The 23,652-nt window shown below is 39.3% G+C and overlaps 1 pseudogene across 1 annotated transcript; it reads right to left on the bottom strand.

Annotated features, from left to right (window-relative positions):
- Positions 1-20,224: 20,224 nt before the first annotated feature.
- On the bottom strand, positions 20,225-22,012 carry LOC308337366 (sal-like protein 4; annotated as a pseudogene). The gene has a single exon. The product of its transcript is annotated as a sal-like protein 4 (transcript).
- Positions 22,013-23,652: the final 1,640 nt, after the last annotated feature.

Raw genomic sequence — 23,652 nt, 5'->3', positions numbered from 1 at the left:
GGCCAGACTTCTCTTAAAGAAAAGAGAAAAGACCCAAATTAACAAAATTATGAATGAAAGGGGAGAGATCACAACTAACATCAAGGAAATAGAAACAATTATTGCAAATTATTATCAACAACTATATGCCAATAAATTAAGCAACCTGGAAGAAATGGATGCCTTCCTGGAAACCTATAAACTGCCAAGACTGAAACAGGAAGAAAAGGACAATCTGAACAAACCATAAACCAATGAGGAAATTGAAGCAGTGATCAAAAAACTCCCAGAAAGCAAAAGTCCAGAATTCTACCAAACATTTAAAGAAGAAAAAAAAAGAGGCAGTACTGAAGGCTAGGGAAATAATCAATACGGACATTGGTAATATGTCAGATCTAGCGTTCAGAAGAACTATTCTCAAGGTGCTAGCTGGGCTTGAAAAAGGAATGGAAGAGGGGCACCTGGGTGGCTCAGTGGGTTAAAGCCTCTGCCTTCGGCTCAGGTCATGATCCCAGGGTCCTGGGATCGAGCCCCGCATCAGGCTCTCTGCTCAGCATGGAGCCTGCTTCCTCCTCTTGCTGCCTGCCTCTCTGCCTAGTTGTGATCTCTGTCTGTCAAATAAATAAATAAAATATTTTTTTAAAAAGTGAAAGATCTTACTGCTAGGATAAAAGAGGCAGAAGAGAGAATTAGTGATATAGATGACCAAATGATGGAGAATAAAGAACCTGAGCAAAGGAGAGACATACGACTACTGGACCACAAGGAGAGAATTCGAGAGATCAGTGATACCATAAGATGAAACAACATTATAATAATTGGGATTCCAGAAGAAGAAAGAGATAGGGGAGCAGAAGGTATATTGGAGAGAATTATTGTAGAGAAGTTCCCTAATATGGCAAAGGGAACAAGCATCAAAATCCAGGAGGCACAGAGAATTCCCCTCCAAATCAATAAGAATAGGTCCACACCCCGTCCTTTGATAGTAAAATGTACAAGTCTTAGTGACAAAGAGAAAATCCTGAAAGCAGCCCAGACAAGAAGTCTGTAACATACAATGGTAAAAATATTAGATAAGTAGCAGACATATCCACAGAGACCTGGCAGGCCATAAAGAACTAGCATGATATATTCAGAGCACTAAATGAGAAAATCTTGAAGCCAAGAATACTATATGCAGCTAGGCTATCATTGAAAATAGAAGGAGAGATAAAAAGCTTCCAGGACAAACAAAAACTAAAAGAATTTGTAAACATCAAACCAGTTCTACAGGAAATATTGAAAGGGGTCCTCTAAGCAAAGAGAGAGCCTAAAAGTAGTAGATCAGGAAGGAACAGAGACAATATACAGTAACAGTCACCTTACAGGCAATACAATGGCACTAAATTCATCTCTCTCAATAGTTATCCTGAATGTAAATGGGCTAAATGCCCCAATCAAAAGACACAGAGTATCAGAATGGATTAAAAAACAAAACCCATCAATACGCCATCTACAAAAACTCAATTTAGGCCCAAAGACACCACCAGATTTAGAGTGAGGGGATGGAAAACAATTTACCATGCTAATGGACATCAGAAGAAAGCTGGGGTGGCAATCCTTATATCATATCAATTAGATTTTAAGCCAAAGACTATAATAAGAGATGAGGAAGGACACTATATCATACTCAAAGTATCTGTCCAACAAGAAGATCTAACAATTTTAAATATCTATGCCCCTAACATGGGAGCAGCCAACTACATAAACCAATTACTAATAAAATCAAATAAAAACATTGACAATAGTACAATAATACTAGGGGTCTTTAACACTGAAATGGACAGATCATCCAAGCAAAAGATCAACAAGGAAATAAAGGCCTTAAATGACACACTGGACCAGATGGACATAACAGATACATTCATAACATCCCATCCCAAAGCAACAGAATACACCTTCTTCTCTAGTGCATATGGAACATTCTCCAGAATAGATCACATCCTCGGTCATAAATTGGTCTCAACCAGTATCAAAAGATTGGGATCATTCCCTGCACAATTTCAGACCACAATGCTCTGAAGCTAGAACTCAATCACAAGAGGACATTTGGAAAGAACCCAAATACATGGAGACTAAAGAGTATCATTCTAAAGAATGAATGGGTCAACCAGGAAATGAAAGAAGAATTGAAAAAATTCATGGAACCAAATGATAGTGAAAATACAACGGTTCCAAATCTGTGGGACACAGCAAAGGCAGTCAGGAGAGGAAAATATATAGCAATACAAGCCTTTCTCAGGAAACAAGAAAGGTCTCAAATACACAACCTAACCCTACACCTAAAGGAGCTGGAGAAAGAACAACAAAGAAAGCCTAAACCCAGCAGGAGAAGAGAAATAATCAAGATCAGAGCAGAAATCAGTGGAATAGAACCCCCCCAAAAAACAAGAGAACAAATCAACGAAACTAGGAGCTGGTTCTTTGAAAGAATTAATAAGATTGATAAACTCCTAGCCAGACATATCAAAAAGAAAAGAGAAAGGACCCAAATAAATAAAGTCATGAATGAAAGAGGAGAGATCACAACCAACACCAAAGAAATAAAAAACAATTATAAGAACATATTATGACCAACTATACGCCAGCAAATTTGACAACCTGGAAGAAATGGATGCATTCCAGAAGACATATAAACTACCACAACTGAACCAGGAAGTAATAGAAAACCTGAGCAGACCCATAGCAGTAAGGAAATTAAAGCAGTCATCAAAAATCTCCCAACAAACAAGGGCCCAGGGCCAGACGGCTTCCCACGGGAATTCTCCCAAACTTTTAAAGAATAATTAACTCCTATTCTCCTGAAACTGTTCCAAAAAATAGAAATGGAAGGAAAACTTCCAAACTCAATTTATGAGGCCAGCAATACCTTGATCCCAAAACCAGACAAAGATCCCATCAAAAAAGAGAATTACAGACCAATATCTTTGATAAACACAGATGTGAAAATTCTCACCAAAAATACTAGCCAATAGGATCCAAAAGTATATTAAAAGAATTATTCACCACAACCAAGTGAGATTTATTCCAGGGCTGCAAGGTTGGTTCAACATCCACAAATCAATCAATGTGATACAATACATTAATAAAAGAAAGAACAAGAACCATGTGATACTCTCAATAGATGCTAAAAAAACCATTTGACGAAGTACAGCATCCTTTCCTGATCACAACTCTTCAAAGTGTAGGGATAGAAGACACATACCTCAATATCATTAAAGCCATCTATGAAAAATCTACAGCGAATATCATTCTCACTGGAGAAAAACAGAGCTTTTCTGCTAAGGTCAGGAACACGGCAGAGATGTCCATTATCACCACTGCTATTCAACATAGTACTAGAATTCCTAGCCTCAGCCATCAGACAACAAAAAGAAATTAAAGGCATCCAAATTGGCAAAGAAGAAGTCAAATTATCACTCTTTGCAGATGATATGATACTCTATGTGGAAAACCCAAAAGACTCCACTCCAAATCTGCTACAACTTATACAGGAATTCAGGAAAGTGTCAGTATATAAAATCAATGCACAGAAATCAGTTGCATTTCTTTACAGCAACAACAGGACATAAGAAAGAGAACTTAAGGAGTCAATCCCATTTAAAATTGCACCCAAAACCATTAGATACCTAGGAATAAACCTAACCGAAGAGGCAAAGCATCTGTACTCAGAAAACTATAAAGTACTCATGAAAGAAATTGAAAAAGACACAAAGGAATGGAAAAGAAAAATGTTCCATGCTCATGGATTGGAAGAACAAATATCGTGAAAATGTCAATGCTACCTAAAGCAATCTACACATTTAATGCAATCCCTATCAAAATCCCATTTTTTTTTTCAAGAAAATGGAAACAATAATCCTAAAATTTATATGCAACCAGAAAAGACCTCGAATAGCCTGAGGAATGTTGAAAAAGAAAGCCAAAGTTGGTGGCATCACAATTCCGGACTTCAAGCTCTATTACAAAGCTGTCATCATCAAGACAGTATGGTGACACAAAAACAGACACATAGATCAATGGAACAGAATAGAGAGCCCAGAAATAGACCCTCAACTCTACGGTCAACTAATCTTCAACAAAGCAGGAAAGGATGTCCAATGGAAAAAAGACAGTCTCTTCAACAAATGGTGCTGGGAAAATTGGACAGGCACATGTAGGAAAATAAAACTGGACCATTTCCTCACACCACGCAGGAAAATAGACTCAAAATGGATGAAGGACCTCAATGTAAGAAAGGAATCCATCAAAATCCTTGAGGAGAACATGGGCAGCAACCTCTTTGACCTCAGCCGCAGTAACTTCTTCCCAGGAACATCACCAAAGACAAGGGAAACAAGAGCAAAATTGAACTATTGGGACTTCATCAAGATCAAAAGCTTTGGCACAGCAAAGGAAACAGTCAACAACACCTAAAGACAACTGACAGAATGGGAAACGATATTTGCAAATGACATATCTGATAAAGGGCTAGTATCCAGAATCTATACAGAACTTATCAAACTCAACACACAAAGAACAATAACCCAGTCAAGAAATGGACAGAGGACATGAACAGATATTCTGCAAAGAAGACATCTAGATGGCCAACAGACACATGAAAAAATGCTCCACATCACTTGGCATCAGGAAAATACAAATCAAAACCACAATGAGATACCACCTCACACCAGTCAGAATGGCTAAAATTAACAAGTCAGGGAATGACTGATGTTGGCGAGGATGCGGAGAAAGAGGAACCATCCTACACTGTTGGTGGGAGTGCAAGCTGGTGCAACCACTCTGGAAAACAGCATGGAGGTTCCTCAAAAAGTTGAAAATAGAGTTGCTCTATGACCCAGCAATTGCACAACTGGGTATTTACCCTAAAGATACAAATGTAGTAATCCGAAGGGGTATGTGCACCCAAATGTTTATAGAAGCCATGTCTACAATAGCCAAACTATGGAAAGAACCTAGATATCCATCAACAGATGAATGTATAAAGAAGATGTGGGATATATATACAATGGAATACTATGCAGCCATCAAAAGAAATGAAATCTTTCCATTTGTGATGACGTGGATGGAACTAGAGGGTATTATGCTTAGCGAAATAAGTCAATCAGAGAAAGACAATTATCATATGATCTCCCTGATATGAGGAATTTGAGAGGCAGAGTGGGAGGTTCGGGGGGTAGAAAAAGAATAAATGAAACAAGATGGGATCAAGAGAGAGACAAACCATAAGAGACACTTAATCTCACAAAACTAACTGAGGGTTGCCAGGGGATGGGGCTAGGGAGAGAGTGGTGGGGTTCTGAACATTGGGGATGGTATGTGCTATGATGAGTGCTGTGAAGTGTGTAAACCTGGCGATTCACAGACCTGTATCCCTGGGGCTAATAATACATTATATGTTAATAAAAAATTAAAAAAAAAATTTAAAAATTTGGCTTGAAGTCAAACTCTCTCTCTTCACAGATGACATGACACTTTATGTAGAAAACCCAAAAGACTCCACCCCCAAACTACTAGAACTCATACAACAATTCAGTAATGTGGCAGGGTGCAAAATTAGTGCTCAGAAATCAGTTGCTTTTCTATACAGTAATAATGTAACTGTAGAAAGAGAAATTTGGATATTGATTTCACTTACTATAGCACCAAAAACCATCAGATACCTTAGAATACACTTAATTCAAGAGGGAAATGATCTATACTCTAGAGACCACAGAACATTTATGAAAGAAATTTAAAAAGACACAAAAAGTTTGAAAATCATTCCATTCTCATGGATTGGGAGGACAAATATTATTAAAATGTCTATATTGCCCAGAAAGATCTATACTTACATTGCTGTTCCAATAAAAATTCTGATGATATTTTCCAAAGAGCTGGATCAAACAATCCTAAAATTCATATGGAACCAGAAACGACCACGAACAGACACATAGATGAATGGAACAGAATACAGAGTCCAGATATGGACTCTCAACTCTCTATGGTCAACTAATCTTTGACAAACCAGGAAAAAATATCCAATGGAAAAAACACATTCTCTTCAATAAATGGTGCTGGGAAAATTGGACAGCTATATACAGAATATTTGAAGTTGACCATTCTTTTATACCATACACAAACATAAACTGTAAATAGATGAAAGCTCTCACTGTTAGACAGGTATCCATCAATATCCTAGAGGAGAACATCAGCCACAGCAACTTCTTTCAAAACGTGTCTTCAAAGGCAAAGGAAACAAAAGCAAAAATGAACTTTCAGGGTTTCATCAAGATAAAAAAGCTTCTGCACAACAAGGGAAAAAGTCAACAAAACACCGAGGCAACCTATGGAATGGGAAGAGATAAAGAAAAAGGGCTGATATCCATGATCTATAAAGAACTTCTTAAACTCAAAACCCAAAAAACAAATAAGCAAGTCTAAAAATGGGCAGAAGACATGAACAGGCACTTCTCCAAGGAAGACATACAAATGCCTAGCAGACACATGAAAAAGTGTTCAACATCACTAGCCATCGGGGAAGTTCACATCAAAAGTACATTGGGATACACATTATACCAGTTAGAATGGCAAAAATTGGGAGACAAGATGGCGGGGAAGTAGGAGGAGGCGCCTTTTCAACCTGCACCCTAAAGTGAGCTGATTACCTACCAAAGAACTCCGATCACCCATGAAATCAGCCTGAGATCAGAATTATACACGTCTGGATCTCTACGGGGGCCAGAAGACGCCAGTGGGCAGGTAAAGTGGAGTGGGAACGTCGGACTGATATCGGAAGATAAACAAAAGGGGGAGGGAGCCACCAGAGGCGACCGACTGGAAAATAATACCCCAATACGAGAGTGCCCGGCATCTGGGGACCAGCATTAACTTGGAGTCTTGTTGAAAGCACTCAAAAGAGCAAAGACTCGCGCGGGGAAATTGTGGGAATCCGGGCGGATAGGGATAGGGGCTTAAGTCCCCAGACCCAGGGCAGCATCCCCTGGCGCTGAGCCGGAGAGTGCGGCGGAGAAACCTGGTCTTTGTCCCGGAGCCGCCAGTGCGCCCGAGAATGGGTGGAGTCCGGCTCCCGTGAGGGGCTGGGAGCCACACCAGACGGCAGAACGCGCACCTTACTGGAGATGCTCGCGTGCCTCAACCTCCCCTGAGAGAGGTGCACGAACGCCCAGCCTGGTGTTCTGGGACCCACGCGGCGATACACCCACGCGGCGATAGAGCCGATAGAGCTGGAGGCGCCGCGCCCCAAACCATCCCCTGGGAGAGGTGCGCGCAAGCCCTGAGCTCTCAGCCCCAGCCAGCGGGAAAATCTCAGTGTGCGATTGCTGCTTGGAACCTCTCTGGCGGTCTGGAGCTGCCCAGACAGCCACAGCTGCCTTGGTTATGCGTACAAGCAGGAGATCCTGCGTCCCCAGGGACCGTGACTCAGAACCTGCTCTGCCAGCGGCCCAGCGGCTGCAGCACCTGCAGGGGAGCAGACTGAGGCTTCTCTCTGAGAGGGAGGTTGGGGTGCAGTTTTCTTTCCTCTAAACCTCCAAAAACCATCAAAAGCTGTCAAGGCGAGAGAAAAGAAGTGAACAAACATAAAAACCTCCAGAGAACAAAAACCTGAAAAAAACGTTTTTCTCAGAGCCCACCCCCTTGAGGGGGTCGGGAGGACTTAACTCAGGGAACATCATTGACTGAAAACCCACGTGGCAGCCCCCTCCCCCAGAAAACAAGTCAGGAAAAAAAAAAAAAAGACTACAAGAGAACAACCACCACTACTTCATAGATACAACTTTTATTTTTAATTCTTTCCCACTATTCTGGTTCATTTTTTCTCTTTTTTTATATAGATAATTTTTTAACCTATTTACCATCACAGTGAGATGTCCAGTACATCAAATTCCATGATAAACTTCTAACCTGAATTTTTTTGATACATACACATGTGTTTTTCTTTTGCTTTTCTATTTTCTTAATTTTTAAAAAAATTTTTAATTTAGTTTAGTCCAGTTTATTCCTTTTTTATTTTTATTTTCTAATATTCATATAGAGTTAAACTTCAAGGTAACCCCCTTTCTCCAAGCAATGCTACCCCTATAGGTGAACCAATTTTTAATCCCCCTTTTTCTTAGGAAAGTTGAGTCCTTTAACAAAGATATCAAGATACATCCAGGAAGAATCAAAATAACCTTCCTCGCCCACACCGAGAATCTATAACCATGCTCCCATCTTTTTCTTCTGCCAGTGTCTCTGTGTATTTATGTTTGTCTGGATAGTATATAAATCTTATATTTGGGGTTCTTCTTGACGAGGCTCCTCCTTTTTTTTGCTTATATATATATATTTTTTCTCTCGTCATATATTTTATCAGTCTTTTTGTTTGTCTGTTTTTGTTTGTATACGTCATAAACCTTACCCTGGGGCCCATTTGGGCTGAACCTTCACTTTTATCTTCCCTTTTTTTCCTGTCTCTCTCTCTCCCTCTTTTTTCTTTTTCTTTTCTTTTTTCTCTCATTTGGGTGGGGAATCCTGAGTGCTCAGAAGCGTTCCAGGGTGCACCTTGACTGCACCACGGTCAATACATCCAGCTACATCTGTCCAGTCATCTCTCACCAAAATGACTAGGAGGAGGAATCCCCAACAGAAGAAAAATACAGAGGATGGGCCTTCTGCAACAGAGCTAACGGCTATCAACATAGACAATATGTCAGAAAGAGAATTCAGGCTAACAATTATCCAGGCAATAGCTAGGTTGGAGAAAGCCATGGATGACCAAACGGAATTGATTAGGGCAGAATTGAAAGCGACCAGAGAGGAGGTTCATAATGTTAGGGCAGAGCTGAAGGCCACCAGGGATGAGGTTCACAACGCTCTCAATGAGTTCCAATCTAATCTAAATTCTCTAAAAGCTAGGGTAACTGAGACAGAAGATAGAATTAGTGATCTGGAGGACAAACAAATAGAGAGAAAGGATCAGGAGGAAGCCTGGAACAAACAGCTTAGAAGCCACGAAAACAGAATCAGGGAAATAAATGATGCCATGAAACGTTCCAACGTCAGAATTATTGGAATCCCTGAAGGGGAGGAGAAAGAAAGAACTCTAGAAGATATAGTGGAACAAATTCTTCATGAAAATTTTCCCAATCTTGCGAATGGAACAAGTGTTCATGTACTAGAAGTAGAAAGGTCCCCCCCCAAGATTATAAAGTCAAAAAAAACATCCAGGCACCTCATAGTAAAATTGAGGAATCATAATTGTAGATACAATCTCTTGAAAGCTGCTAGGACAAAGAACCTCCTTACATACAGAGGAAAGCCCATCAGAATAACGTCAGACCTGTCCACAGAGACCTGGCAAGCCAGAAAGGGCTGGCAAGATATATTCAGGGCACTAAATAAGAAGAACATGCAGGCAAGAATACTTTATCCAGCAAGACTGACATTCAAAATGGATGGAGAGATAAAGAGTTTCCAAGACCGGCAAGGCTTGAAAGACTATGCAACCACCAAGCCGACACTGCAGGAAATATTAAGGGGGGTTCTATAAAAGAGGAAAAATCCTAAGAATAGCATTGAACAGAAATATAGAGACAATCGACAGAAAGAAAGACTTCAAAGATAACACAATGTCAATAAAAACGTATCTCTCAATAATCACTCTCAATGTGAATGGCCTAAATGCGCCCATAAAACGACACAGGGTTGCAGATTGGATAAAACGACAGGACCCATCCATATGTTGTCTACAAGAGACCCATTTTGAACCTAAAGATACACCCAGACTGAAAGTGAAGGGATGGAGAAGCATCTTTCACGCCAATGGGCCTCAAAAGAAGGCCGGGGTAGCGATTCTCATATCAGATAAATTAGATTTTAAACTAAAGACGGTAGTCAGGGATACAGAAGGACACTACATCATTCTTAAAGGGACTATCCACCAAGATGATCTAACAATTGTAAATATCTATGCCCCCAATATGGGAGCAGCCAATTACATAAGAAAACTATTAATCAAGATAAAGAGTCATATTGATATGAATACATTAATAGTAGGAGATCTTAACACGCCTCTCTCAGAAATAGACAGATCATCGAAGCAGAAAATCAATAAAGAAATAAGAGCATTGAATGACACATTGGACCAGATGGACCTCATAGATATATACAGAACATTCCACCCTAAAACAACAGAATACTCATTCTTCTCAAGTGCACATGGAACCTTCTCCAGAATAGACCACATACTGGGTCACAAATCAGGGCTCAACCGATACCAAAAGACTGAGATTATTCCCTGCATATTCTCAGATCACAATGCTTTGAAACTGGAGCTCAATCACAAGGAAAAGTTCAGAAGGAACTCAAATACCTGGAAGCTAAAGACCACCTTGCTTAAGAATGCTTGGATCAACCAGGAGATCAAAGAAGAACTTAAACAATTTATGGAAACCAATGAGAACGAAGACACTTCACTCCAAAACCTATGGGATACAGCAAAGGCGGTCCTAAGGGGGAAATTCATAGCCATCCAAGCCTCCCTCAAAAAAATGGAAAAATCCAGAATACACCAGCTGTCTCTACACCTTAAAGAACTGGAGAATCAACAACAAATCAAACCAACTCCACACGTAAGAAGGGAAATAATCAAGATTAGAGCAGAGATCAACGAGGTAGAAACCAGAGATACAGTAGAACGTATCAACGAAACTAGAAGCTGGTTTTTTGAAAGAATCAATAAGATCGATAAACCATTGGCCACACTAATCCAAAAGAAAAGAGAGAAAGCCCAAATTAATAAAATTATGAATGAAAAGGGAGAGATCACAACTAACACCAAGGAAGTAGAAACAATCATCAGAAGCTATTATCAACAGTTATATGCCAATAAGCTAAGCAACCTAGATGAAATGGATGCATTCCTGGAAAACTATAAACTCCCAAAATTGAACCAGGAAGAAATTGACAACCTGAATAGACCGATATCTAGTAACGAGATTGAAGCAGTGATCAAAAACCTCCCAAAAAACAAGAGCCCAGGACCTGACGGATTCCCTGGGGAATTCTATCAAACTTTCAAAGAAGAAATAATACCTATTCTCCTGAAGCTGTTTCAAAAAATTGAAGCAGAAGGAAAACTTCCAGACTCTTTTTATGAAGCCAGCATTACCCTGATCCCCAAACCAGGCAAAGACCCTACCAAAAAGGAGAATTTCAGACCGATATCACTGATGAATATGGATGCTAAGATTCTCAACAAGATCCTAGCAAACAGGATCCAACAGCACATTAAAAAGATTATCCACCATGACCAGGTAGGATTCATCCCTGGGTTACAAGGATGGTTCAACATTCGCAAATCAATCAATGTGATAGAACAAATCAATAAGAGAAGAGAGAAGAACCACATGATCCTCTCAATTGATGCAGAAAAAGCTTTTGACAAAATCCAGCATCCGTTCCTGATTAAAACGCTTCAAAGGATAGGGATAGAGGGAACATTCCTGAACTTCATCAAATCTATCTATGAAAAACCCACAGCAAATATCATCCTCAATGGGAAAAAGCTTGCAGCCTTCCCATTGAGATCAGGAACACGACAAGGATGCCCACTCTCACCACTCTTGTTCAACATAGTATTAGAAGTCCTAGCAACAGCAATCAGACAACAAAGAGAAATAAAAGGTATCCAGATTGGCAAGGAAGAAGTCAAACTCTCTCTCTTCGCAGATGACATGATTCTTTATATGGAAAACCCAAAAGACTCCACCTCCAAACTACTAGAACTCATACAGCAATTCAGTAATGTAGCAGGATACAAAGTCAATGTCCAGAAATCAGTGGCTTTCTTATACACTAACAATGAAAATACAGAAAGGCAAATTAGAGAATCGATTCCATTTACTATAGCACCAAAAACCATAAGATACCTCGGAATAAACCTAACCAAAGAGGTTAAAGATCTGTACTCGAGGAACTACAGAACACTCCTAAAAGAAATTGAAGAAGACACAAAAAGATGGAAGACCATTCCATGCTCTTGGATCAGAAGAATAAACATCGTTAAAATGTCTATACTGCCCAGAGCAATCTATACTTTTAATGCCATTCCAATCAAAATTCCACCAGTATTTTTCAAAGAGCTGGAGCAAATAATACTAAAATTTGTATGAAATCAGAAGAGACCCCGAATTGCTAAGGAAATGTTGAAAAACAAAAATAAAACTGGTGGCATCACGTTACCTGATTTCAAGCTTTACTACAAAGCTGTGATCACCAAGACAGCATGGTACTGGCATAAAAACAGACACATGGACCAGTGGAACAGAGTAGAGAGCCCAGATATGGACCCTCAACTCTATGGTCAAATAATCTTTGACAAAACAGGAAAAAATATCCAGTGGAAAAAAGACAGTCTCTTCAATAAATGGTGCTGGGAAAACTGGACAGCCATATGTAGAAGAATGAAACTTGACCATTCTCTTACACCCTACACAAAGATAAACTCGAAATGGATAAAAGACCTCAACGTGAGACAGGAATCCATCAGAATCCTCGAGGAGAACATAGGGAGTAACCTCTTTGATATCAGCCATAGCAACTTCTTTCAAGATATGTCTCCAAAGGCGAAGGAAATAAAGGCAAAGATGAACTTCTGGGACTTCATCAAGATAAAAAGCTTCTGCAAAGCAAAAGAAACAGTCATCAAAACAAAGAGGCAACCCACGGAATGGGAGAAGATATTTGCAAATGACAGTACAGATAAAAGGTTGATATCCAGGATCTATAAAGAACTCCTCAAACTCAACACACACAAAACAGATAATCATATCAAAAAATGGGCAGAAGATATGAACAGACACTTCTCCAATGAAGACATACAAATGGCTACCAGACACATGAAAAAAATGTTCATCATCACTAGCCATCAGGGAGATTCAAATCAAAACCACATTGAGATACCACCTTACACCAGTTAGAATGGCCAAAATTAGCAAGACAGGAAACAACGTGTGTTGGAGAGGATGTGGAGAAAGGGGAACCCTCTTACACTGTTGGTGGGAATGCAAACTGGTGCAGCCACTTTGGAGAACAGTGTGGAGATTCCTCAGGATATTAAAAATAGATCTTCCCTATGACCCTGCAATTGCACTGCTGGGTATTTACCCCAAAGATACAGATGTAGTGAAAAGAAGGGCCATCTGTACCCCAATGTTTATAGCAGCAATGGCCACGGTCGCCAAACTGTGGAAAGAACCAAGATGCCCTTCAACGGATGAATGGATAAGGAAGATGTGGTCCATATACACTATGGAGTATTATGCCTCCATCAGAAAGGACGAATACCCAAGTTTTGTATCAACATGGACAGGACTGGAAGAGATTATGTTGAGTGAAATAAGTCAAACAGAGAAAGTCAAGTATCATATGGTTTCACTTATTGGTGGAGCATAACAAATAATATAGAGGACAAGGGTAGATGGAGAGGAGAAGGGAGTTGAGGGAAATTGGAAGGGGAGGTGAACCATGAGAGACTATGGACTCTGAAAAACAACCTGAGGGTTTTGAAGGGGCGGGGTGGGAGGGTGGGGGAACCAGGTGGTGGGCATTAGGGAGGGCACAGATTGCATGGAGCACTGGGTGTGGTGAAAAAACAATGAATACTGTTACGCTGAAAATAAATAAAAAATTAAAAAAAAAAAAGAATGGCAAAAATTAACAAGGTAGAAAACATCAAATGTTGGAAAGGAAGTGGAGAAAGGAGAACCCTCTTACATGGTTGGTGGGAATTCAAGTTGCTACAGCCATTTTGGAAAACAGCTTGGAGTTTCCTCAAAAAGTTAGAAAAGTGAGTTACTCTATGACCCAGCAATTGCACTACTGGGTATTTACCCCAAAGGTACAGAGGTAGAGATAAGAAGGGGCACATGGACCCCAATGTTCATAGCAGCAATGTCCACAATAGTCAAACTGTTGAAGGAGCTGAGATGCCCTTTGACAAGGAATGGATAAAGAAGATGTTCATATATACAATGGAATATTATTCGGCCACCAGAAAGGATGAGTATCCAGTATTTGCATTGACATGGATGGAACTGGAGGGGATTATGCTAAGGAAATAATTCAAACAGAGAAAGAGAACTATCATATGGTCTCACTCATATGTGGAACATAAGGAAAAACAAGGAGTACATTAGGGGACTCAAAGGAATACTGAAGTGGTTGAATCAGAGGTGGAGATGAACCATGAGAGATTATGGACTCCAGGAAACAAACTGAGGGATTCAAAGGGGAGGGGTGTATGGGGATACGTTAGCCTGGTGATGGGTATTAAGGAGGGCATGCATTGCAATGAGCACTGAGTGTTATATGCAAAAATGAACCATGGAACACTACATCAAAAACTAAGGATGTACTGTATGGTGACTAACAAAACATAATAAAAAAAGTAAGAACTAATATCTAGGGTTCAAGTTTTTTTTTTAAACTTTCTATTTTAATTCCAGTTAGTTAATGAAAAAGTGTTATGTTGGTTTAAGGTATTGAACACATACATGCATAACCTGGTGCTCATCATGATACATGTACTTCTTAATTCCCATCACCTGTTTCACCTGTCCCCACACCCTTCCCCACTGGTAGCCATATCTTTGTTCTCCATAATTAAGAGTCTGTTTTTTGCTTTGTTTCTCTTTCTTTTTGTCCCTTCATTCATTTGTTTTCTTTCTTAAATTCCACATATGAGTGAAATCATATATTTATCTTTCTATGACTAACACATTGTGCTTAACATTGTTCTGTCTAGCTCTATCCATGTCATTGAAAATAGAAAGATTTCATTGTTTTTATAGCTGAATGATTATACACATGCACACACATACACACTATATTCTCTTTATCTATTTATCAATATGTGGACACTTGGGCTGGTTCCCTATCTTGGCTATTAAAAGTAATATTGCTGTAAACATAGAAGTGTGTGCATCTCTTTGAGTTGTGTTTTTGTATTCTTGATGTAAATACCCAGTAATATGATTGCTGGATTTTAGGCTAGTTCTATTTTTAACTCTTTGAGGAACCTCCAAACTGTTTTCCACAGTGGCTGTACCAATGTACATTCCCACCAACACTGCAGGAGTGTTCCTTTTTCTCCACATCCTTTCCTATACCTGTTGTTTCTTGTTTTGTTGATATTACCTATTTTGACAGGTGTGATGTGGTATCTCATTGTAGTTTTGATTTGCATTTCCCTAATGCTAAGTGATGATGAATATTTTCTAATGTGTCTGTTGACCATCTGGATGTCTTATTTGGGGAAATGTCTGTTCATTTATTCTGCCCATTTTTAATTGGATTATTTGTTTTTTGTTGTTGAGTTTTATAAATTGTTTAATATATTTTGGATATTAACCCTTTATCAGATATATCTTTTGCAAGTATTGCCTCCCATTCTGTAGGTTGATTGTTTCCATCATGCAGAGTTTTTTATTTTGATGTAGTCCCAAACAAGTTCCTTTGATTTCCTTTGCCTTAGGAGACATATCTAGAAAATAGTTGGTATGGCCGATATCAAAGCACTTACTGCCTGTGTTTTCTTCTAGGATTTTTAAGTTTTCAAGTCTCACATTTACGTCTTTAATTGATTTTGAATTTATGTTTGTGTGTGGTATAAGAAAGTGGTCCAGTTTCATTCTTTTGCATGTAGCTGTCCAGTTTTCCCAACACCCTTTGTTGAAGAGACTGTCTTTTTTCCACTGGATTTCTTTCCTGCTTTGTCAAAGATTAGTCAACCATATAGTTTTGGGTTCCTTTTGGGTTTCTGTTCTACTCCATTGATTGATGTGTCTGCTTTTGTACCACTACCATATTCTTTTGATCACTACGGGTTTGTAGTGTAGCTTGAAGTCCAGAATGGTGATGCTTCCATCTTTGCTTTGCTTTTCATGATTACTTTGGATGTTCATGGTCTTCTATGGTTCCATACAAATTTTAGGATTATTTGTTTTATCTTTGTGAAAAATGCTATTGTTGTTTTGATGGAGATTGCATTAAATGTGGAGATTATAGGCATTTTAATAATATTTGTTCTTAAAAAAAAACTATTTGTTATTCCAATCCATGAATACGGAGCGTCTTTCCATTTGTTTGTGTTATCTTCAGTCTCCTTCAACAGTGTTTTATAGTTATCAGAGTACAGATCTTTCACCTCTTTGATTAGGCTTATTCCTAGATATCTGATTGGTTTTGGTGCAACTGTAAATGGGGTTAATTCCTTAATTTCTCTTTCTGTCACTTCATTACTGATGAATAGAAATGCAACAGATTTCTGCACATTGATTTGTGTTCTCCAACTTTACTGAATGCATGTATTAGTTCTAGCCGTTTTTTTGCCTGGCTCTTCAGGGTTTTTTATATAGAGGATCATGTCAACTGCAAATAGTGAAAGTTTTACTTCTTCCTTACTGATTTGGATTCCTTTTATTTATTTTTGTTGTGTGATTGCTGCGGCTAGGATATCCACTACTATGTTGAATAAAAGTGGTGAGATTGGTCATCCTCATCCTGTTTGTGACCTTAGGGGAAAGCTCTCAGTTTTTCTATGGACTTAAATGTTAATCACATTATTAAAATTCCTTCACAACAAAATCTGGACTCCTGTTTGACAAAATAACTAGGTACCACAGCCCAGGAAGTTGACACATAAAATTAATTATTACGGTGGATATACAGAACAGTGGTTTGACAAAGGGTGTGGTTTTATAGGTGAATGGAAGGGCATTTTTTAGGATAATGAAACCATCCTGTGTGGTCCCCTAATAAAGGTGTTATGGGCTGAAATGTGTCCTGCTCAAAACTCATATGTTGAAGTCCTAACGCCCAATGTTACTACATTTGGAGACAGGACGCATAAAGAGGTAATTAAGGTTAAATGAGGTCTTAAGGGTGGGACCTTAGTCCAATAAGAAGAGGAAGAGACACCAAAAAGCCTTCCAACTCTCTCTCTCGCTCGCTCTCACTCTCGCTCTCGTTCTCACTCTCATTTCCTTTCTCTCTCCTTCTTCAAGAGTGCACAGAGAAAAGGCCATGTGAGAACAAAATAAGAAGGAAGAGAGGTATCACCAAAAACTAACCCTAACATTATTTTGATTTGAGGTTTTTAGTCTCCAGAACTATGAGAAAACAAATTTCTGTTGTTTTAACCACCCAATATATGATATTTTTAAAAAGATTTTATTCACTTATTTGAGAGAGAGAGAGAGAGAGTACGAGTAGGGAGTGAGGCAGAGGGAGAGCAGATTCCCCACTGAGTAGGGAATCCCAAAGCAAGGCACAATCCCAGGACCCTGGGATCAGGACGTGAGCCAAAGGCAGATGCTTAACCAGCTGAGCTACCCAGGCTCTCCCAATATATGATATTTTGTTATGGAAGCCCGAGTAGACTAATACAGGTGGATATATGATAGATGTATCTGTCAAAATCCACTGAATTTTATAGAGTATCAAAAACAAACCTTATGCAAATTTAAAAAGAATAATTTAGAAAGTAAGTGATACCAGATTATCAGATTAATGCAGACTGTAACACAAATAATGAATGCAGACTGTAACACAAATATCAAACTGTGTTTACAAATGTATTAAATAATACACTGAAGGGGGTAGGGAGAAAATTTGCTGACCTATTTAACTTTGGAGATAAGTAGAACCTGTAATACTAAAGGTGGATAGAACTGTGTTATATTCTGGTTTGATAAAGTAGTTTCCTAAAAAAAGGTTTAGGCTTAGCAAATCTGAATCAATATATATGTGTATTAGAATTGAGCAATTCAGAAATGATTAGGTGGATGTTGGGAGCCAGGTTTCTTGCTTTTAGAGTGAGAAGTTACAGACAAGGTAAACTAATCTACATGGCAATTGTTTTGATTTGAAGGCACTGCTACAAGTTCATGTTTAGCTTAATATAGGTACAGGTGGTTACATATAAGTTTTTATAGCTATGTGTATGTATACACAAATTGTATACACACATATGTCTTCCTTCTCTGTCAGCTGAGAGATTCTAGAAGAAATGACACTCCAGGAGCAATGAGCACATCTATTACCCAGATCTTGTTTCTAATGTTATTTTTCAATAAAAGGAACCAGGTCCCCTTTGAGAAATTTATGATTCCAGGATTAGGGCGTATAATATACAAGATAAGACTGGAGAATCTTATAGTGTCAGAAAGTAAAGAGTTCCTCAAAAACAAAATCCAAAATGATGTGGTATGTTAACAAAACATAGGAGCTAACTGAAAAACTCTTGGTGGTCAAAGGTAGAACTATTTAGAGTAACAAAATAAATAACACTGTATTGGATTATAACGCAAACTATAAAATAAATATCCATGGACCTAAACTGACATAAACAAATGATTAAATAGATGAATGATTAAATAAATGAATGAATAAATAAATAAGAAAGAACAGAAAGTCTCCCATGCAAAAGAATTCAAAGTCATGTATATATCTTAATTATACAGGGCCGCCTGGGTGGCTCAGGCAGTTGAGTGTATGCCTTCAGCTCAGTCATGATCTTGGGGTCCTGGGATGGAATCCCACATTGAGTTCCCTGTGGGCAGTCTGCTTCCCTCTCTCCTTCTGCTCCTTTCCACTACTTGTGCTTATTTTCTGTCTCTCTTAAATAAATAAATAAATAAATAAATAATCTTTTTTTAAAAATCCAAATAATGTCTGTAGATGAAAGAGATGGAACACAACTTCCACTCCTTAACTAGAGACTATAGGTAGTGACTTCCTTCTAAAGAGTATGGGGAGAAAAAGTCTAACTTCACTGTGCAGTAACTGGATGAATATTACCTCAGCCAGGTAATGAACGTTAGCATCAGCAGTGATAAGTCTCCTAGATAGTATGTACCCTTGATATGATGTGACAAGAATAGAAATTTATGTTTATATTCTTGCTACTAAAAATCCATGACCCCAGATTTAATCATTAGGAAAACATTAGACAAAACACAGTTGTGGTACATTCTACAAAATACCCAACAAGAACTTCTAAAACTTTCAAGATCATCAAAAGAAAGAAAGTCTGAGAAACTGTCACAGCCAAGAGGAAGCATAGGCAACTAAATGAAATGTGACATCCTGAATGGGATCCTGCAACAGAGAAAGGACTTTGGGTAAAAACAGGAAATGTGAATAAAGTATGGATTTGGTTAAAAATAATATATTAATATTTGTTTTCTAAATTGTGACAAATATACCATACTGATGTAAAATGTTAATTATGGGGGAATTGGATGCATAGGAATTCTCTGTTTAATCATTGCAACTTTCTGGAAATCTAAAACTATTCTAAAATAAAGGAGCTTATTTTTTAAATACCTCATTAGTGTTGAGAAAGTGATTGACTCTAGCGAGTGGGTAACAAATACTTTTGCAAGTCAGGTGGTTTACAATTTGAAAGCAATTTTTTGGTGAAAGATCGCTAAGTATTTTTGTGCCATTACTAAGTGTTTATGTTTTGAATTTAGAAACTTGTGTGATATTGTTACATCAAAATTCCTTCCAGTCACATCTAATTATTTATGTGAAGAAGTATTTTCTGTACTTACATCCATACAAATGAGAAATAGAGCTGGTATAGATTATGAATTTTTTCTCATTCTAGCAATAAAAACATTCATTAATGTGCATATGAACTAATAGTGTGGGGGGGAAAGAACCACAAACTGCATCAAGATGCATTTCCAGGGGCCCCCTGGTGGTTCTGCGGGTTGGGCGTCTGCCTTCAGCTCAGGTCCTTCCATAGAGCCCCAATTCCTGCTCCCTGCTTAGCTGGGAGTCTGCTTCTTTCTCTCCTTCTGCCGCTGCACCTAACTCTGCTCTTCGTATCTCTCTGTCTCTCTCTCAAGTAAATTAAAAAAAAAAAAAACTTTTTAAAAAATAAAAAAAAGATGTATTTCCACTAAAGTTTTATTTTTTTATGTTTCAAAACGTATTTTATAATATATTTATACCATTGCAAGCATTTACATACCAGTAATAATTGTAATAACTCAATCTATAAGAAAAAATTAACTGTTAGTTAAAATCACTGTTAGTGATTTTTTTGGGGTGGGGGAGGAGAAAAAAGAACACACCAAAAATTCATTCTCCAACAAAACAGATAGCATCAGGAGGTAAAATTATAGGCATTTTTCCTCCCTAGATCATATATTCACAAGGGCATCATTTGCTTAACAGTGAGGAAGTTTCCAATATGCTGCTTCTTTATGGATGTGTTTGTTCTGTGGACCTTTAGGTGCGTCCTCAGGTTGTCCTTGGTAGAGAGGATATGACCATAGTTCTTACACTGGAATGGTCTCTTCCCGGTGTGGATGAGGGGATTGCATGCTTAAGCTTTGGTAGCTTAAGGCCTGGTGGCAAATGAGACATCCATTGGGGTCGGTGGTGGCCTTGTTGATGTTGTCCACCAACTACTGCAATTTCAGGGTCTCTGACCCCAGCTTAGGTGTTCTACTCCCTTGGAAGCCACCAACACTTGGGAAATTGTGGTTTGCCCCACTCCAGATAGTAGGGAGCCATCCTCACTTTCTGAAGAAGGCCTGGGCTATAGGTACTTACCCATGAGTTCCTTGGGGTTAGTTCCTGAATAGATTTTGATATAGCCCTATGTTGGGGGTCCCTGTTACAAGGACAGGTTTGCTGTCTAAAGAGAGACATGATTCTTCTATGGGGACAGGTACAGAAAATGCATAGGGAATGCCACAGCCTGCCACCATTTTGTTGTGGAACTTGGCAAACAGCTGGGGGCTCAACTTCCCCTGGGGATGTCAATGAATGTGCGCATTTAGGTTGCCCTTGGTGGTGAACCAGCGGTCACAGACAGAGCACGTGAAGGGTCTTTCTCCCGTATGGGAGGGGAGGTGGATCTGCAAGGAGCTATCAGTCCAAAAAATATTGCTACAGTACTTATACTTGTGCTTGCAGGGGATGGCCTCGTCTTTGGATTTGACCTCCACCAGAGGCATGTTTGCTGGCTTTCATTTCCTTTTCTTGGATGGGTCTAACATCACAGTGGAGAAAGGGCTCTGGAAGAGCACAGAGCCTGGGGTCTGGGCTAGCAAAGAACTGGGAAGGTGGGACATGACTTTTGGCAGCACCCTTGTCCCATCTGGCTTCAGGGTAAAGGGTGCTAATGCCTGGAATGTGGAGCTGGCAGTGGAAGAGATGTTTGCATGAGGTAGCTTGGTTTGTTTCAAGGTGTCCAGAGTCAGGCTCTGGCTTCCAACTTTCTGGCTGAGCAAAGCCACAGCTACAAAAATCTGCTGGGGCATGTGGCTGCCCACGGTCTTCAGAGTGTCCACTCCCACCATACTGGAGTTGAGGGTGTGGGAGACCCACATGTTCACCTGAACATGGATCTGCTTGTTGAGCTGGATCTGCTGCAGCTACTGCTGCTGCAGGCACAGGATGTGCTCGAGGACTTCTGGGATGCTGCTGGTGCAGGGCAAGGGGTCTGACAGAGCATCTGTGCTCCACTGATTCACCACCACCTTGGTGCCCTGCAGTGCTTGAAGAGTGATGTTAGTATTGGCCACTTTGCCTTTGGGTAAATAGCTTATCTCCTGGGACATGGGTGGCAGGCCCATCTCTGCCTTCAAGTACACTACAGATTCCTCATGCAGCTTCTCCTTCATCTCCCACAAGCTGATGCCATCCTTCCTGTGAACATCCTTACTGCTTGGATTGTGTGTCTGGTGGCTCAGCACAGTCCCAGGAAGTCTTCTGAAGTCACTGATCCCTCACTGCCATTCATGATGAGGACAGGTGGGTTTTTAGTGTAATTTTTCTTATTTTCTAAGAACTCAGAGAAGCTGAAGAACTCTGCACAGTATTTCTCACAGATGTGAGTCTTCTCCCAATGAGTCCTCTTTAATGTCAGTCCATCCATGTTAGCTTCATTGCCATTCCCTGGATCTGGCTCCCCTGCCCCTGGCACCATTGGGGCCACATCAGCAAACTCTGCAGTCCAGCGCTCCAGCTACTGCTAGCCCTGGTCTTCCTCGAGTTGATGTGCTGAGGCTTCACCTGCTTCTGCCTCCACATGGTGTGAGCATCAGGCCGACTGGAGAGCCATGGTTATTGCCCACTCCCCTGTTAGTGCTTTGTGATGAAGAGGCAGTTTGAAAACTTTCAATTGCAATATGCATATGATTTGTTGCAAAGAAGTATGAGTGAAAAAAATGTTCAGGCATCAATGTATTACATTAGGATAAATTTTTGTGACAAATGTAAGATAGAAATTCAAATTCAAAAAAATAATCATTTCCAATAAAGATTTTCTGCATTAATTTTTTAAATGGATGATGGTAGAAATCTAATACATATAGCATTTTTATTTAGTTGCATCCATTTCAAAAACCGACATAACCTCATTTAAAAATTTCAGTATTAACAATACAAAGGAAAATATACCCTAAGTATAGAAAGTTGTAATGAAAATGTCTTTTTTTTTAAGATTTATTTATTTGAGGGAGAAAAAGAGAGAACATGAGCAGGGAAAGGGGCAAAGGGAGAGGGAGACAAGCAGACTCCCTTCTGAGCAGGGAGTCCCATGTGGGGATCCAACCCAGGACCCCAAGATCATAACCTGAGCTAAAATCAATTGATCCACCCAGGCACCCTTGTAATGAAAATATTTTGATGCTATCCTAAAACATGCAAGTGAGTGCACTAGTATTTTAGATTACTAGTGAGTACATGTGGCAAAATTTTTGAACACCACCACTTTAAGATGTTGATTTACATAAGAACAATATATTTAAGCTTATGGGATTTCAGTTGTAAATACCCACCAAACCTATGTCTCAGGCCTTCAAAGAATACGTGGAAGTTTATAAAATAACACAATACAACATCCCAGATATTGGTGCAATAGGTAGAAAAAAACCAGGTAATAAGCTCTTCTAGCCTTTTACAGTTCCCAGAACTAGGTTTTCTTTTCAGATTGATGAGAGAAAAGCCTCATCAAGCGAGGATCTTTAGGAGACATTCTACCTTAGTTTTATTTGACCAAGAAGGTATTTAATGGAAACTCTACCTCTTGCTACTCAAAATGTAGTCCATGCACCAGCAGTCTGGAATATTGTTAGAAATGCAGAACCTCATATCCTACTCCAGACTTACCTAATCAGAATCTGCGCTTTTAATAAGACCCACCTCCAGATGATTTGTAGGGACATTAAAATTTGAGTTATAGGAGGTTAGGCTGTATAGTCTAGAGTTTAGTCCCAGGGCATTAACTATTATTATTTAGGAAAAGGGACTGTAGAGCAGTTCCGAAAAGAGCCAAGCACTCTTAAATATTTTGAATGTATTTCAACAAGAAATTTAAACAACTTTAAACAATTATTTCTTATTTTATGTTTTTTTTCAGTTATTTCAACCCATAGACAATTATTTTTTTTTATTTTCAGCGTAACAGTATTCATTGTTTTTGCACCACACCCAGTGCTCCATGCAATACATGCCCTCCATAATACCCACCACCTGGCTCCCCCAACCTCCCACCCCCTGCCCCTTCAAAACTCTCAGGTTGTTTTTCAGAGTCCATAGTCTCTCATGGTTCCCCTCCCCTTCCAA

This window comes from Martes martes, assembly GCF_963455335.1.
Source record: "Martes martes genome assembly, chromosome: X".
Taxonomy (NCBI): Eukaryota; Metazoa; Chordata; class Mammalia; order Carnivora; family Mustelidae; genus Martes; species Martes martes.
This window is presented reverse-complemented; position numbering and strand designations above follow the sequence as displayed.